This window comes from Triturus cristatus, chromosome 6 (genome assembly GCF_964204655.1).
Source record: "Triturus cristatus chromosome 6, aTriCri1.1, whole genome shotgun sequence".
Classification (NCBI taxonomy): domain Eukaryota; kingdom Metazoa; phylum Chordata; class Amphibia; order Caudata; family Salamandridae; genus Triturus; species Triturus cristatus.
This window is the reverse complement of record NC_140589.1, coordinates 103,885,110-103,903,834: the sequence shown is the minus strand read 5'-3', so window position 1 is coordinate 103,903,834 and position 18,725 is coordinate 103,885,110. Positions and strand designations below refer to the sequence as shown.

Genomic DNA, 18,725 nt, shown 5'->3' with positions numbered 1-18,725 from the left:
GGATGTGTATCATCCTTGAAAACAAGGAGAGGGGACTCTCAGAGCCAAAAGGCTGGAGTACCCAGGAATACAAGTATAAGAATATGTGTACCTCTTGGCTATTGTTCAAAGATTGCTATCCTTTCATACATCAAACAAGCTCATATTTCCACTTAATTTTGCCCTTCAATACTGAATCTGTAAGAAGCACTTATCATGAAACAAAAATGGTAAAATATATCTGTATTTTAATAATCAATGTAAATTCATCCAAAGAATCTTTCATATAACACAATAAATCATCCACAAAACAATCCTACACAATTTAAAAAGAAAATCGCAAAACGATTATTTGCAGTTTTTCTAAAAAAAGGATTTTTTTAAACATGTCATAAGAAGGAGAACAGTAATAGACAAACAGTGTGTCATACATATGTCAATTTGGTTTTACCAAAGGCAGTGTCAGACATAAGTCACTGATCCCTGTCTTTCCCTAACTGCACCAAATTTAACACATTAAAGAAACAGGCGTCGACGCGTTTCAGTGGTGAGAACTCCACATAGGACCACCTTCCTCAGGACCCAAAATATTTTCTCCTTGTGTATATATATGTTCAACTACGATGTCGAGTTTACCGGTACAACCGTACTTCGGCAAGGACGTCTCCTGCATAGGAGTATTTCTAGAGTCCTTTTGCGGATGGTTGAGAACTTGTCAAGATTACTTGATACTAGTCTTAGGACGCATAAATATAGTAGACTTCAGTCCGAATTTGTATTAGTGGAAGTGGACTTCAGTTCGATATCATGTCAGTGGCCGGATCCAATCTCGGTCGCTTTTTTATCTGGAACCGCATTTATTACATGTGGGTTGCATCCATACACCGCGTTTTCTTATTTCTGTATAGGGGCAAACCTATGGTTAATCGTCTCCCTTGGTCATCTATATTTCGCAGCATCTGTGTCGGAGTTCAAGCCACCGGCATCTCAGTATGGCCATGGTGTACCCACATGTAATAAATGCGGTTCCAGATAAAAAAGCGACCAAGATTGGATGTATGAAAGGATAGCAATCTTTGAACAATAGCCAAGAGGTACACATATTCTTATACTTGGATGTGTATCATGCCAGTTGGTTGGGCCAAGGGAAGGGATTGAAATCTATAGAGCTCGGGGAAGAAGATAAATTTTTACAGCTGCAATTTTGCCTAACCAAGAGAGTGGAAGCCGCTGCCACTGTGTCAAGTCTTTATGGATCAGGGAGAGGAGTTTTGAGTAATTGGTCTCAGCAGTTTTGGGGAGGCTCTGGCTAATGGACAGTCCTAGGTACGGGATGTCAGCCGTGACTCATTGAAAGTCAAACTGGGAACGCAGGGCCAGTTCAGAGTTAGACTTGGCACTAAGTTTCCGGATTTGCGACTTCTGCATGTTTATGTGGAAACCCGAGACCGCTCCGAAGTCCTTGAGATCTGCAACAATAGTCAGGAGAGAGACCGGAGGTTGAGTGAAAGAGAAGATAATGTTGTCCGCGTAAAGGCTGATAAGGTGTCGATCAGCGCCAAAACAGATACCCTCGGCCTTAGGATTATCTCTAGTCTCTGTGAAAACGGCTCCAGGAACAGAGCAAAAAGAAGCCTTGTCGCCTGCCCCTTTCAATAGTAAAGCCATGAGATCTCACACCATTCACTCAGACCGCCACACAGGGGGAGCTATAAATGCTCTTGATCCAATTCCTAAAATGCAAGCCCAAGCCAAAATGCTCGAGGGTTGCGAAGAGATAGGGCCAGTGCACCAGGTTTATGAGGCCAGGCATCAGGGTATTAAGGTGGTGGGCTAGCACACTGGTGAACAACTTTGCATCGATGTTCAGGAGCGAAATAGGGCGGTATTAACTGCACTGATTAGGGTCCTTACCAGGTTTCGGGATGAGTGATATCGAGGCTTGAAGCATTGACTCTGTAAGGTTGCCTGTATCAGCGAATGAGTTGAATAAGCGAGTGAGTATAGGGGTGAGCTCTGTGCAAAAAGTCTTATAGAATGCCGCACTAAACCCGTCAGGGCCATGAGACTTCAGGGGCTTTAAGCGAGAAATCTCAGAGATTACCTCCTCAGTACATATGGGCTTGTCTAGTTTTTCTCGCTCTGACGGGGGAGATCGCGGCCACTGCTCAAATGGGATGAGGGTCCGTAAGCCCAGCAGGTTCTCACATATACAGACCCACGTAAAAATCCTGAAAGGAGTCAGCAATGCCATGTATATCGGACACCACAACCCCTGAGTCTGTCTGGACAGATTTGACCGACTGTGCAAACTGTCTGCTACGGAGACGATGTGCCAGCATACGGCCTTCCTTATTGCTTCCCAGGTAGAATTTATGTTTGAGGCGTAGCATTTCATGTTCAGCCCTATCTAGGTCAAGGCATTTAAGTTTTAGATGCTATTTCTCCAGCTGCCTCCAATCCGGGGGGCACCGGTGCGCTTGTGTATCGATTCGAGCTTGAGCACGGACCTTTCCAGCTCAAACCTCTTGGTTTTCCACAACTTATTGTCGTATGCTGCCTTCGCTATGAGAGCCCCCCGGGGCACCAGTTTTAAGGCCTCCCAAAGTGAGGACACTGCTGTGGAGCCTGTGTAATTAAGTGCTAGATAATCTTGTATGGTTGTTTTTAGTGCAGTTACTGTCGTCTCTGACTGCAATAGTGTCTTTCAGAGACGCCAGGGAGGAATTTGCATGGAGAGGGCGGAAGTGCGGAGGGTCAATGTTATGTGTGCATGGTCCCATAGCGAGCAAGGCTCTATGGTAGAAGCGATCACACGCTCCCATGCTGATGGGGAAGCTAGGAAATGGTCCAAACGAGCATATGTCTTGTGGGCTGCAGAGTCAAAGGTATAGTCTCGGGCATCTGGGTGTTGCGATCGCCATACGTCACGCATCCCGCATTCTTCCAACCAATCCCGTCCTCAGGAGAGAGAGCCCCAGAGTTACCGGATCTAAGGCCCAAACGGTCCCTCTCCGTGTCCATCACAATGTTCCCACCCACCACTACTGCTGCATCTGGGTGTGGAGGACACTGGCTAGTGCATCTGTCAAAAAGGACTCCTGCTACTCATTTGGGGAGTAAATTGAAGCTACAGTAATGTGAAATGTACCCAGTTGCACTCAAAGTGCTAGCAGGCGACCCTTGATCTCCGCAACAGTCCCCAGCGCTGAACCGGGGAAGTGTTTGGAAAGGAAAATGGCCACACCCCTGTCTTCACCCTCCTTGGGGACCAAAATTGATGCGGGAACCTCCTGGTGGACATCCTCTGTGTATCTTTAGGGAGTAAGTGTGGGTCCTGGAGTAGGCATATGTCACCCTGAGCGTGCTCCAACAGGGAAAGAACATCCGTTCTCTTGATAGGGTTATTGAGGCTGCGCACATTGAGACTAACGATCGTGGTTTCTATGGTTAGGGAGAGGAAAGCAAGCTCTGAGAGATTGGGCAAGTACCTCCACAGTCGTGTGTGTAGAGCTCACAAAGCCCCATTGGTGAGGAGGCCCAACATCGGGGTCCTTGAATGTGGCATCTATCTGGAGTGGTTCATCGGAAGGGGCATCCCAAAGGAGTGAACAAAACCCCAACAGAATAACAAGACAAATAAAAATATTTACATATGAAAATTTCTGAAGACCAAAGTTCGTCTGTTCTGTTAGGTAGGGGCAGTCTGCGGCCATGGAGGACTGGGCAGGACCAGTAAGGAGTCTTCTTAAGGGTCTAGCCTCTGTTGCCTTGATCTTCCCGTCGTCTCACCGCTGTCGTCATTCCCACTCAGCTCCTTCATTTTCACGCGCTGCCAATCGGCCGCACTCGATTACTTGCCAAGTTTGTAGTCGCGAGCCAGTAGCACCCGAAGGCGGGGGTCCATCCCCAGCGTCCTCAGGCATATCGACACGCAACAGGGCACACGCTTCCTTTAGGAACCGGATCTGGTGGAGCGTACTCTCGTAGCGGAAAATGATATGGAAGAGATGACACCAAGTGTAAGGAATGCTGGCTTTCCATAGGTGGTCGGTGATTGGGCAAAAGACCTTACATTTTTTAAGAGTGATGCAGGAGAGGTTCTGGTGTAGGGCCAGTGTGTGTAGCCCTTAGATTGGATTTGGGTGCGCAACCCGTGCTCTTTTAAGGATATTTTCTGTGGTTTGAAAACTGCACACACACCAAAATGCCTTCCCGGGGGCCTGTTCTTGCCAGCTCAGGTCCCTCCCAGTGGACATGGTCCAACTGCAGGGAGGATTCATCTTTGGGGCCCAGGACACAACGAAAGAGCTCAGTGATGTAGTCTCTTAGATTAGCCGTTAATGGCACGCCTCTGACACGTATAATATTTCTCCAGGTCTTCGTTATGTGCCTGAAGGTCTAAATGTTGCTCTTTGAGTGTCAGGACCTCTTGTTTGAGCCATCCAAGCTCTCCATCTTGATGAGATTCCCTGTCTTTCAATGCGGCCACTCTTTCGCCAACCTCATCCATATCGCGTCACACCTCTCGCAACTCAGCCATCAGCTCTGTTTTCATCACCTGTAAATTCGCCTGCAGTGAGGTGAACAGCGATTCCAGGAATGTCTTAGTCACTGGGCCCTCCCCGTCTTTAGGGTTCGTTTTAGCCTCTGCGCCTGCACTGGCGGGCTTGTCCTCCATGGCGGCGCTTCCTTGCTTGCCGAACATGTCCTTGAGAGAGCGGTCTTTCTTGGCTCTGTTCATCGCCATGCTTCTGTGTGTTGGTGCGTGCTAACGTTAATGGTGGACCAGCCTCGGGCCTACGCTCTGGCGTCACCCGCTGACCCAGCTCCTCAGTGTCCCCAGTCGGCCATAGCACAACGAGCCCCGGTCAGAGGGACAGCCCCCTCCCGACTCCACACCAGGTCTCAGGATTCAGTCCCTACACACGTGCCTGGGCCCTGGGGTGTAAGTGATCGTCAGCTGGGCACTCAAACGGCTGTGCAGTCGCGGGAGTGACCGGGGTTCCTTAGCGCACTCCACCGGTCCCACCAATGCCCGGGCCTGGCAGACAAGTAGCACAAGACACGCGTTGGACCTTCCTGTTGTTCCTCCCAGGCTGTGGCTTGCACTGAGGCTGGGCCAGATATGGCCCTGCGGATCCCTCTTCTTCATGGTCAGGCAAAAAGATTTAGGGCATGCCTCCGGGCCCGCTCAAGCCAACGTGTTCCTTCCAGGGATCAGGGCGATGGGGGGGCACCAAATGCTGTCAGGTCCTGAGGGCCAGACCCGGGATGAGCGGAGGTCACAGGACCACAAGCGTGTCGGGCCAGGCCCAACTGTAGGCCCTCTCCGACGCCCGATATGGTGCTGGTGTTCATGGTGGGGCCCGCAGTGCAAGGTCGAAGCCCAAAGCAATGCGTGGGGGCCCCACCAGGGCTTCTGTCCTAGCACCGCCCCGTGCCAGGCCCCAGAGAGTCCTTCGCTATAGGCCCCAGTTCCCCCACAGGAGAGCTCTGAGCATGGAGTGAGGGGCGGAGGGACGTGCAACTGGTGCAGGTGCCAGGCGGCGGGAAGCCCATTCACAGGGGGAGAACCCAGGTGCAGAGCGGGCCCCCGGGCCAGTCCCACAGCCGATGTGCCGCCGTTGCCTCACCTCCGGAGAGCCCACGGAGATGGGGGGCCCCACCTCCAAGTCTGAGCGTTCAGTGGTACATAGGAGCCGCTGTCGCCGGGCTCACCTGCAGTCCGCATAGCTGGAGCCGACCCCGTGCAAGGTCCAAGTCGAAAGCCGCTCCCAGGCTCGTACGCCGTCTGCCTCGCTCAGCCCACTGTCCCCTCTGCTCTGACTAGTGCCCTGTGCTGGCGGCAGCTTGCAGCGCACACCGAAAGCGGTCATGGAGGGAACCGGCGGGCTCTGATGGGTGCTGGTATCGGCGGCGGCTCAGAGCGAGCAGGAAAAGTGTCTTAGCCGCCCGCTACCTTGGCCACGCCCCGCAGCAACATATATTTAAAAAAGAAAATGTTTTAACTTTAGAATATATTGTAACTAATTGCAAACATAATAGTATTTTGGAATGGTACAGAGCCAGGACCGGCACCTGTGTGAGTCGGGATAGAGGAACCCTCTAATTGAAGTCACTTCTGGTTGTGAACCAAAGTGCATGAGACACGCACTCACCCTCCACACAAAGAGAAATCTTAAGCCCAATTTTAACTCATGAAATGGAATTTAATTCAAATGCCGAACAACCCAACGTGTTTTGGCATTGAACACGCCTTGCTAACTGGTGGGATAGGCTAGTTACCGGCATATATTTGAAGTGCATTACATTAACATACAAAACGGACATCAACGCAGTCAACATAGTTAGCTGAAAACCATTAGCCATCTACACATGTCTTTTCATACAGTTTATGTGACACAGGAGACACAATAAGCATGTATATCATGTGGTAACGGGCAATATGGTACAACAAATAATAATAATGCACATAATAAAGCATTAACACAATCCTAGAAATAAATAGTAAGTAAAGTAAAATGCTTTATTGTATAGTTAATAAAAACCTTTACAAAATATACATACGACGATATGCTAAAACACAAAGAATTTAGACTACTGTGAAAATGATAAAAGCTATAAAAAATAAATAGTTCAATACCCTTATCGTTGTGCCACATTAATATCATGGTACTCTTGATCACATTTGAACATAAGCAACAGAAATAATGATAATAGAAATAATTAGACAATTAGCAGAGATCCACTACTTATAGTATATAGTAGTATAGTACTCAGTTTGTCTCACTCATAGTTTGTCAGGAAATTATCGTAATACTATCAATCAAGCCCAAGTGGGCACCTACCACGAATCTCACATAACACTTCCTGCCTAAACCATGGATAGAGGCTGTGCATGCAAATATCAAATTTGTTCCGGACACCCCCAATCAAGCCCCAGTGGGCGCATGCTAAAGAGGCACATATTGATGTACTCTTGATAGCAAAAAACACTACGTAAGTACTGTTACTGCTATAAGTCTTGTTACTGGTTATACAGAAATAAAGAAATGAGGCGAACAAATTAGAGTAAAAGAAGTGTCATCATGCCATACGAACAAGAAAATAACATAATGTATACAGCCCTACTGTTATACTGTATGTAGATAATTCTGCAGCCTTCCAAGTGAGAGAAGGGAAAAGAAGTGCCCAGACCCAAGAAGTACATGTTGTGCAGCTCACAGTATACCGACTGACGGCAGGTCTTACATGAAATATGAAAAACACAAACAAACAAAAAACAAACCTATTAAAACCACTATTCACAGTGTGAATAAGGAAACAAATCATCAGAGACATCTAAAATGACTAAGGGCCTCATTACAATGTCGGATGGACTCACGTCCGCCCGACACTGTTGCGGTCTCGGGACCGACTGACCTCTGGTCGGCGGTCTCGACACCGCCATTACAATACGACCACACATGGTGTGGAAGCATACTCCCATATCTCTATGGGAGCTTGTGCTGGGGCCGTAAACCGGCCGCAGTACAAGCTTCCATGGAGGAATTGGAGTTTTTGTTAATCCCTGCACCGCGTGGCAGGCACCACACAGTGCCTGCCATTCAGTGCAGGGATTGACGGGGGGGCACCAAATGTGCGTCTTAGGCCCCCAAACTGAGGCTGCTTTGCAAGGGGGTGCTGCTAGGGGCCCTCAAAGTCGCTTTCCAGCAGGATTTCCATGTCGGAAAGCCTGACATGGAAAGCCTGTCAAAAACCGACATCGTAATCCCGATGGCAGAAACGCCATCCTCAGGGATTACGTTGGGGCCTCCGACTGGCCAGCGGCCTCCTTTAGCTCGTCAGATTCCAACCAGAATGACCAGCTTGTTTCAATTCTGACCGCCTACATTGTTATAGGGCAGTTGGAATTGCAACCAGGTTGGATGCTTTCCGACCGACATCATAATCGTCCCCTAAATTTGCAAGCACTAACTGAGTGAGAAAAAAGAAGAAAACAGTAGGCCAAAAGATAGAAGAGAATAAAAGGGCTAACAGGAAGGGGGAGAGGAAAAAAGGTAAGGGGGAAGCAAAGGAGGGGAAGAGAAAGAAGAAAACTAGAGAGGAAAGAAAAGGGAGCGGGAAGGGGAGATAAGGAAGGACAGCCAGGAGAGATATGGCAGGAGAGGAGGAAAAAAGGGAAAACTAGCATATGTTGCATCATTCCCTTAGCTGTGTTGACATCTCCTCATCGGAGTTTAGGCCCATTGGTACCTTGATTCAAGTTGTCATAGTTTCCTTATCCTATCATCACCTATACTGGGTTTGGATTTACGATCAATAGCAAAAAACTGTATCAGATTCCTATTTCTGTCATGTTTGTATTTAAAATGCTTGCTACAAAGTGTCTTTGTGTGTGTCTTTATTTTGTATAGCTCACATGTGTTCCGGCACTCTCTATTTTTCACTAGAAACATGGTACTGCCTACATAAAAAATTTCAAATGGGCACAGCAATACATATACACAATAATCTGACATACATGATAGATGTTTGTCAATAATTCTGTATGTCTTAGTTACAAGGGAAAATAAATTGTTCCCATTGATACTGTATTCACACACTTTACACTTAGTACTTGTGTAAAAACCCTTTGTACTTGTCTGAGTAGGATTAGAATTAGTAACTTCACTTCTGTAAAGTTTATTTACTTATGGAAGTGTCCTTCCTAAAGATAATTCTGGGACAATCCTCTATAACATCATTCAATGTACTTTTTTGTCTTGAGGATTTCCCAGTGCTTACTCAGACTCCCCCTTACGTCCAGTGCTCTGTTGTTGTATGTGGTAATAAATCTCATATCAGGTTTGTTTGTTAACTCAGGCTTGACTATCGGTGCTAGCACTTCCTCTCTATTGACTGAGAAAAAAACATACTGCTTCCTAAACTTGTTAGTCTTATGCTTTTAATATAAATTTTAAATGTAAAACAATAACTAAGCCATATTATCTTAATGGAACAATCCAGGGGCTTCCTAGCATAGGCTGTACTTAGAACAGGTATAGAAACAAGTGAGTCAATGTCTACAGTGGGCTAATCCAATGCCCCAAACTGGATGCTTTGTTGGGTGCAAGCAAAAGGCCAATAGCAGTTAAACAGACTAGTGGAAGACGAGGGTTGACCAAAGTGCTCGATGTATATATCACTTTGTGTGTATTTTTTATTCATGATTTTTTTTTATAACAGAAGCGTGATAAGATTTTGTTTTAAAAACTGTTTTTAGACTAGACTTTAAAAAGTTCTTCTTATGATATCTAAAGGCTACAAAATACTGTTAAGTGATGTCTAAAATTAAGACTGAACTGAAAAAAAAAATGAAAAGTACAATGGTGAAAGAAATTGTCATCTGCAGTTACAGTGCACTGGGGCCACATTAGTTTAACATTTGATAGGAACTTTAAGTTTCCTTAAATTATAAACACAAATATTGTCTATTAAATAATTATCATAAGAATTTTAAACTAGCGTGCTTCTCTCACTTTTGATAATTACGTTTTGTCTTAGGAGAGCACGCTTCCTTCAAAAATGCATTCAAGGTGGTTGTTTCATAAACAGCAAGGTAACAGAAGTGCATTAGAATGATCAAGTTGACCTAGATAACAAGCAACAACCTCTGCAACCTTTATTGCTACCTTTATTTAATGCATGCATCAGAAGACAAATGTATCAAAGACTTTGGCATGACGAGGATCCTTCCAATTTCTTAAATTGAATAACTAGGTGTGCAAAAATACAAGTTTTTAATATTTAAAGAATAGTTTTGAATGAGTACTAAGGAAATAGAGTTTATCTCCATTACACACAAATGGATTTCTACAAATACCTCTTTATTTTCTACAGTCGATTCCAAAATTATCACAGTTTTGCATATCACTTACAGCAAGATTCTGGCTAGAGCAACAGTGTATTTCGATTGGATAGCAAGGACGCCCTGGACCACATTAATGAATACTCTGTTATATCAGGATGGCCTCCGCCACCTGCAAACCTCAAGAGAGTAGTGTGGCTTCATGGGACGTGTCGTTTTCTTAACTGTGCTTAGGCTTCTCACTTTGTGTGCCCAGCAAGACATGCTGTCTTTCTCCAAGCAGTGCTAACACTCGAATATGGTGCCAGCCTTTCCTTCTCCTGGATGAACATACAACCTGACAGGTCTGAGTGCAGGTCACAGATCGTGGCAAAGTAGAATGTGTTCCACAGATTGTAAATGCTAGGGTGCACAGATACCTTACTGAACAGGCAGAAAGAGACTGTGTATGGTGGGACCTGTACACCAGAGAAAGAGGATTCCAGAATCTCTTTGGCAAATAACCACTATCATTATTCACAGACTTTGAATACCCTCAAAGATTGCTTAGAGACCCCAATCTGTTTATTACATGCTTACTCTTTCATTCTATCTAGAATAAAGATAAAGCACTGGTTAGACATTGAATTATTGTGTACTATTGTTGTGCCTTTAACTCAGTATTACCTCTTCTCCCCAACCCTCCCTCCCCCTTTGTATGACTTGGATCGCTCAGCTTCTCTGCCATGAGGCTTAAGTGCTAAGAGATGTTCTAGGTGACTGTTTCTGGGTCATTGATAGATCAGCCCCCGGAGATCAGAGGTAAAAGGCCTCAATTGAAACAATTGGTGCCCAGTAATCTCTGTATATCCCTGATCCATGAATGGGCTTAAATTATCAAAAGTGTTGTACTGGTTTCTGTATTTCTAACCCCACGCCGAGAGAGTCAAGTCCTAAAAGGGAGTATTTGTTCATTTAATTCCAGTGCAGATGTTTTATGGTCCCACTGCAGTACTGTGAAAAACAGCTTTAGAGCGCTGATAAATCTTGACAGATTACCATGAACAAGTAGCTGGTGATAACTTTGAACACATTAAATGTGGTAACGTGCATCACATCAATGCTTATTCCATATCGAAGGGGAAGATCTTTAAATATGGGGACAATAGTTACAAAATGTATCTGTGCATTCCAATCAATCAATCAATCAAGCATTTGTATAGCGCGCTACTCACCCGGAGGGTCTCAAGGCGCTTGGGGGAGGGGGGTCCGCTACTGCTCGAACAGCCAGGTCTTGAGTTGCTTCCTGAAGGAGAGGTGGTCTTGGGTCAGGCGGAGGTGGATGGGGAGGGAGTTCCACGTCTTGGCAGCCAGGTAGGAGAAGGATCTTCCTCCTGTTGTGGCTCTTCGGATGCGGGGGACGGCGGCGAGGGCGTGGCTGGTTGATCGAAGCTGGCGGGTGGGAGTGTAGAAGGTCAAGCGGTCGTTGAGGTATCTTGGGCCTTGGTTGTGGAGAGCTTTGTGTGCGTGGGTGAGGAGTCGGAACGTGATTCTCTTGCTGACGGGGAGCCAGTGTAGGTTTCTCAGGTGTACGGAGATGTGGCTGTGTCGGGGAATGTCCAGGATGAGGCGTGCTGAGGCGTTCTGGATGCGCTGTAGTCGTTTCTGGAGTTTGGCAGTGGTTCTGGCGTAGAGGGAGTTGCAGTAGTCCAGTCGGCTGGTGACGAGGGCCTGGGTGACCGTCTTCCTGGTTTCGGTGGGGATCCACCGGAAGATCTTACGTAGCATGCGTAGGATGTTGAAGCATGATGCGGAGACGGCGTTGACTTGTCTGGTCATGGAGAGGGAGGAGTCCAGGACGAAGCCCAGGTTGCGTGCGTGGTCTGTTGGTTTGGGTGCGCTGCCAAGGGCAGGGGGCCACCAGGAGTCGTCCCAGGCGGAGGGTGATGATCCCAGGATGAGGACTTCCGTCTTATCTGAGTTCAGTTTCAGGCGGCTGTTCGTCATCCACTCGGCTACGTCTTTCATCCCTTCGTGTAGGTTGGTTCTGGCGGTGGCGGGGTCGTTGGTGAGGGAGAGGATCAGCTGGGTGTCGTCGGCGTAGGAGATGATGTTGAGGTTGTGTTGGCGTGCGATGGCTGCGAGGGGGCTCATGTAGACGTTGAAGAGGGTGGGGCTGAGTGATGATCCTTGTGGTACGCCGCAGATGACTTCGGTGGCCTCGGATCTGAACGGGGGTAGGCGGACTCTCTGTGTTCTTCCGGCGAGGAAGGAGATGATCCATTCCAGTGCCTTCTCCTGGATACCGATGTTGTTGAGGCGCTGCACTAGGGTGCGGTGGCAGACCGTGTCGAACGCCGCGGAGAGGTCCAGGAGGATGAGGGCCGTTGTTTCCCCGTTGTCGAGCAAAGCTCGGATGTCGTCGGTGGCTGCGATGAGGGCGGTCTCGGTGCTGTGGTTGGCCCGGAAGCCGGACTGCGAGTGGTTGAGGGATCCGTTCATCTCGAGGAAGGCGGCCAGTTGTCTGTTGACGGTTTTCTCGATGACTTTGGCCGGAAAAGGAAAGAGCGAGATGGGGCGGTAGTTTTTGAGGTCGGTGGGGTCCGCTGATGGTTTCTTCAGTAGGGCGCTGAGTTCGGCGTGCTTCCAGCTCTCTGGGAAGGTGGCGGTGTCGAAGGAGGCGTTGATGATGTCCCGCAGGTGGGGTGCGATGACGGAGTCGGCCTTGTTGAAGACGTGGTGAGGGCAGGGGTCGGTTGGAGATCCTGAGTGGATGGAGTTCATCGTGCGGATGGTGTCTTCGGTGTTGACTGGGGTCCAGGCGCGGAGGGTGGTGGTGGGGGGCGTTGTTCCGGTCGTAGGGTGCGTTGGCTGTGTGCTGAAACTGTTGTGTATGTCTGCGATCTTGCTGTGGAAGAACGAGGCGAGCGAGTTGCAGAGGTCTTGCGAGGGCGTGATGTTGTTTCCGGCGCTGGGGTTCGAGAGCTCTTTGACGATGTTGAAGAGTTCCTTGCTGTTGCGGGCGTTGTTGTCCAGTTGTTCCTTGAATGCGGATTTCTTGGTGGCGTGGATCAGCTGGTGATGTCTTCGAGTGGCGAGCTTGAGGGTGGTGATGTTGTCTGTTGTTGGATCTCTGCGCCAGGCTTTCTCGAGGGCCCGGCAGTTCTTCTTGGAGCTCTTGAGTTCGTCGGTAAACCAAGATGCTTTCTTGGTGCCGGGGCTGGCGGGGGGGGTCTTCAGTGGAGCGAGGTCGTCTGCGCAGTTGTTGATCCATTTCGTGAGGTTGTTGGCGGCTTGGTTGGGGTTCGCTGATCTGGTGGGGGGGTTCTGGCTCAGGGATGTGGTGAGCTGGTCGGCAGTGATCTTGTTCCAGCTTCTGCGGGGGACCAGTTGCGGGTGGTGGTGAGTCGTGGTCCTTCTGAAGCTGAAGTGGACGCAGCTGTGGTCTGTCCAGTGGAGTCCGGTGGCGTGGCTGAAGGTGATGTCCTTGCTGGAGGAGAAGACGGGGTCGAGCGTGTGGCCGGCGTAGTGGGTGGGGGTGGTCACCAGTTGCTTGAGTCCGAGGTTGGCGAGGTTGTCCAGCAGGGTGGTGGTGTTGCGGTCGTTGTTGTTCTCCAGGTGGAAGTTGAGGTCCCCGAGGAGGATGTAGTCAGTGGAGGGGAGGGCGTGCGGGCTGATGAAGTCGGCGATGTTTTCGCTGAATTGTGTGCGAGGTCCCGGGGGTCTGTAGATGAGGGTGCCTCTGAGGGTGGTCTTGGGGTCGATGTGGATCTGGAAGTGCAGGTGTTCGGCGGCTGTGAGGGTGTCTTGGGAGTTGGTCGTGATGCGGATGGTGTTCTTGTGGACGATGGCGATGCCTCCTCCATTCTGGTTGGCGCGGTCCCTCCGGGTGATCTTGTATCTGTCCGGGATGGCGATGGCGATGGCGATGTCGGGTGCTGAGGAGGCGTTCATCCAGGTTTCCGTGAGGAAGGCGACGTCTGGGCATGTGGCGTCGAGCAGGTTCCAGAGTTCCACTGCGTGCCTGTGGACGGAGCGGGTGTTGAGCAGGATGCACTTCAGGTGCTTCAGGTGGTTGCTGTTGGTGCTTGGCTTGGCGGGTGCGGTACGGGTCCGGATGCAGGAGAACTTGCAGGATTGGCAGGCGGCGTTGTAGATTTTGCGGGTGGGCTGGCATCTGCGGGGGCCAGGGGGTCTGGCGCTGGGCGCGGGCCAGGCGCGGACGGGCGCAAACGGGCTTGCCTTAGGCGCGCCCGCTGCGCGCGCCCGCTGCGCGGCCTCCATATGAGTGGGAAAGGGAGGGAGGAGCATCTGGGAGGTGGGAGCGGGGCGGCCAATAGGGTGCGAGGGGGGCGGCACACAGACAGAATAAATTATTCAATATATCATTTTTAAGACTTAACTGGTGTTTTTCTATTTTAGATTTTACCAGCAGGTGACCAGACTGAGGTGGGGGAAAATGGTGTCACCCTCAGCGGGGGGCAGAAGGCTCGGATTGCCCTGGCAAGGGCGATATACCAAGTGAGTAACTGATGCCACTCTTTTCTTATATTCTCAAGGAAATGTGTGAGCATGATGTTCAATGCTCCTCCAACTTTCGGAGAACCTACAAATAAATGCTTACTTTACCCTCATGTGAGTATACAACCGCATATCCATGCCTCATGCCTACAGGGCTCATTTCACTTTGTCCACACTCTGACTGTACAGGCCACTAAATTACAATGCAACACTGCTGTAGAAATCATGATACTGAATGTGTCCTCCTCCATGGCACTGAGGCCCGCATTACGATGTCGGGCGGAATCACTTCTGCCCGACACCGCATCGGTCATGGGTCTGACAGACATCCGGTCGACCGCCCCGACCGTCTCATTAGGATGCGACCGAACAACACTCTTCGGTCGCATTCCTGCATTTTACTATGGGAGCATGCATTCCGGCCGTAATGCATGCTCCGATAGTAAAATAGGAGGTGCAGTTCATCCCTGCACCCCATGGCAGGCACTTCAAGGTGCCTGCCACAAGGTGCAGGGATCAACAGGGGGGCACCATAGGTGCCCCCTTTGGCATCCAATTGGAGACGGTGCTCCCAAGGCAGCCCTGTTGGGAGCCCCCAAAGGTGCTTTCTGACATGGTTTCTATGTCGGACAGACCGGCATGGATACCATGTCAGAACCTTCATCCTAGTCTAAAGGGCGGAAAGGTCCGCCCTTGGGATTACTTGCCGCATTCCGACTGGCGTACGGGCTCTCTTAGCCCATCGGAAGTCAGACGAAATGACCAGTCGGATTCCTTTCAAACTGCCTTCATCAAAATGAGGCAGTCGGGAAGGAATCCAACCAGCCCATTACGACTGTTGGTCGGAGTCTTCCGAGACGCATCATAATCAGCCCCTGAATGTCCATACGTCCATTACACTGACTTCTCACGCCTTCATGACACTGAATAATCACACCATCATGACACTGAATGCTCACGGCTGCATGATACTGAATGCTCCCATCTCCATGACATTGAACGTCTGTACCTCCATAACAGTGAATGCTCGTGCCTCCATGACACTGAATGCTCACAAAGCCATTACACTGAAGGCTCACGCCTTCATGACAATGAACGCTCATGCCTCCATGATACTAAATCCTCACGCTTCCATAATGCTGGAAGTTCACACCTTTACAACACTTAATGCTCATCTCTCAATTACAGTAAATGCTCATGCCTCCAAGTCACTGAATCCCCCTCCTGATACAAATCTGTTGGTTCTCCTTGCTGGCCCACACTATCTCCAAATCCAGCTGCATCATAAACAAAGTAATCGCAACTGGCACCTCGCCTTATTTTGCAGCCAAGCTCACCGTCTCTGGTGGTGCTCTGCACACCTGCAGCCAGGACACCATTAGACTGCAGACTAAGAGGTATCAATAAAGAAAAAACAAGGCAGCAGGCCTTTTCCATCTATGCACTCAGGATCTGGAACAAGATCCCCGTATCCATCAGGAATGCCCCAACGCTGCTCCAATTTAGGAAACAGTTTAAGAGGCACCTTCTTAAAGAACACTGCATCACAATGCACTCACAGTCCACGACCAGCTACCTCTCCTAACACTTGATGATAAAAATACCATAAAGATAAGTACAACCACATTTCCTACATCACTTTGAGAAATGTCAGTGGTCAGCCACAAAGACTGGTTTATGTCCTTATTGCACAAGACAAGATAGGTTTGTAGCCCTGCTACATCCCTCTACTTAACTCCCAGACTGGCCTACCACTACTGTGGTCGGTAGGATGACTGCTTACACTTTGGCTTTACAATGCTTTGCTATCCCTGTTTTCCAGACCTCCCAATAAGTAGTAATATTGTATTTTCTTAGCAATATGATAAGTATCTGGAAAAGTACTGTCTTATCAAACATTCAAGACCTTTATGACATTTCTGTCTTCAAACTTTTCTCTACTCTCCAGTGGGACATTCCCTCCTCCCAGTTCCTAAACTTGGAATAACTCTAACCTGTTCTGAAGCTAAACTGGCACACTCCAACTGCTCACCATTTTTAGTACGCTCCTTAAGCTGTGTTATGTTTCATATAGGTACCCCAATATAGGCTCAGGTAGTCACCTAATCTTTCCCCTATATTCTCTCCTACCATTACACTACATAACGGTTTTAGTACTGACCTTTACCTAGTTACGGTGATGCCTAAATGACATAGGGTTTTTTTATGAAAATCTTTAGCCTCATTCATTATGCATGAGGATTCTTGGAATCACAGCCGAACAGCAGGCCTACCATCTCCTGCATAATAACTATGTATAAGGGTAATTCCTTCCATCATCCTAGTCCGACATGACACAGCAAGATATATCCCCAGGGGGGACCACTTTGTGTATATATACACCATATCTTGCTGAGGTAGTCAGAGGAGAAAAGGACTTATCCAGTATTGGGGTATCTTTCATAGATTCACATGCCTGAATCATTCCCCGTCGCCGAGGCGGGAGTCCCGGTAGATAAAAAAGTAGTGCCAAAAATAATTAGTAGTAGTAGTAGTAGGCCCAAAGAAAAAAGACCCTAAGGCCTAAATCTTAGAAGCCTATCTACCTCGTTATGTAAAATAACCCAAGAATTGGTAACAACCAATCAGACATCAGCACCCTTCTAGAACCCTCTCAGCAGAGCCAGCTCTCCTTAGATTTTCACCGCACGTCGTGTGGAAGGGAGTCTCCCTGAGTGCCTACTCAGTTTCTTCTTTTTCTTCAGAAATGTCTGACAAGAAAGCTTTGTTCAAACCCTGCAGGACCTGTGATAAGAAGAGGGTCCATGTAGACGACCAGCATGAGGAGTGTATTTACTGTCTGCATCCTAAGCATGTTGCTAAGGATTGTAGAATTTGCCGGACTTTCCCTCCCAAGACCTTAAGGGACAGAGAGGCAAGAGTATTATTATGGTTGAAATCTTCCTCGGCTGAGGAGGATGACAGGGCCTCGACATCTAGCATAAGGGCTAGATCTATTGATAGTTCTTCCAGTGAAGGGAGAAAACATCATAAGGCCTCTCATGTAACTTCTGACCATTCGCAGAAGTCACAAGACTCTGAGAGATCCAAGAGGTCTTCAGCTTCTAAAACCGTGAGTAAATCTCAGGTTAAGACTTTATCAGTGGAATCGTCATATACTATCTCTATGACTTCTGCTGCTCCTCTGTCGACGGCTACAGTCTCCACTACTTCTATATCTTCACCTATCATGTCTCCTAAAACATCTAAGACTCCGTCGACAACTGCGTCGACGTCGAGCATAAAGGAAGTTCTGTCAATGACGACATCGTCGATGAGGACATCGTCGACGAAGACCCCGTCGACGACGAAGATCCCGACGACGACGAAGACCCCGTCGACGACGACGAAGACCCCGTCGACGACGACGAAGACCCCGTCGACGATGACGAAGACCCCGTCGATGACGACGAAGGCCCCGTCGACGACGATCCCGCCGACGATCCCGTCGACGATGACGATTCCGTCGACGATGACGATTCCGTCGACGATGCCGATCCCGTCGACGATGATGATCCCGTCGACGAGAAGTTTCCTTAAAGCGATTCCACCAACTACTCATGTTACGCCTATTGCGTACACGCATATTCAGTTAAAAACTTTTCACAAACAGAATTACAGTAATATTTCTCCTTTGCTGCCTTCGCATATCTTAGACTCTTATGCACAAGAGGATGATTTTGAAGAGGAGGATGATGAGGGTCCTTTCGGAATAGCTCGGCACCCCTCGGATTTACATATAAAGTGTCAAGAGGTGGATGAGGAAGAAGACTATCATGAGCATGCTTACCAGGAAGGCCTTGCTACACCAGTTTACAGGCATCCCTCAAGGGATTGGGATCGTAGAGAAACGAGTCATCTCCCGCCTACACTGATTCAAGATCTTCAGGCCATGCTGGCGGATTACCGGCAACGCTTTCCTCCACAACAACCTCTTCCTAATTTACAACCGACTGAAGAGTCACATACGGACATTCCAAATTCGCCGCTTCACCCTGCTGGTTCGGGGACGCAATCACACCATGATACCATTTCCTCTGATGAGGAAGATATCGAAGAAGGTGAGGTGCCGGATAAGGACACCACTCTGGATCCTTGGGATGACTACATTATTCCCATGCCTTCTCCACCCATTCCTCAGCCATCGGATTCTCCTCCAGAGGATATAGGCGGCTTTCACAATCTAATGCAACGTGCCGCAGTCAGGTTTCAACTGCCAGTCACTGTGGAGCATACGGATTGTTTCCTCCATGATTTTAAAGAGGAGCAAAGGAAAATTACCAGAGCAATTCCCATCATCGATTTTATATGAAATGAGGGGTTAAAAATTATGAAGACACCTGCTTCCGTACCT

General features: G+C 48.5%; 1 pseudogene across 1 annotated transcript in view; it reads left to right on the top strand.

Annotated features, from left to right (window-relative positions):
• The window catches only part of LOC146816444 (ATP-binding cassette sub-family C member 10-like), an 839,384-nt pseudogene that overhangs the window by 281,573 nt on the left and 539,086 nt on the right, over positions 1-18,725 (top strand). The window contains exon 8 of the transcript XR_014962842.1: positions 14,234-14,332. The product of XR_014962842.1 is annotated as an ATP-binding cassette sub-family C member 10-like (transcript). The remainder of the gene's footprint in view (positions 1-14,233; positions 14,333-18,725) is intronic.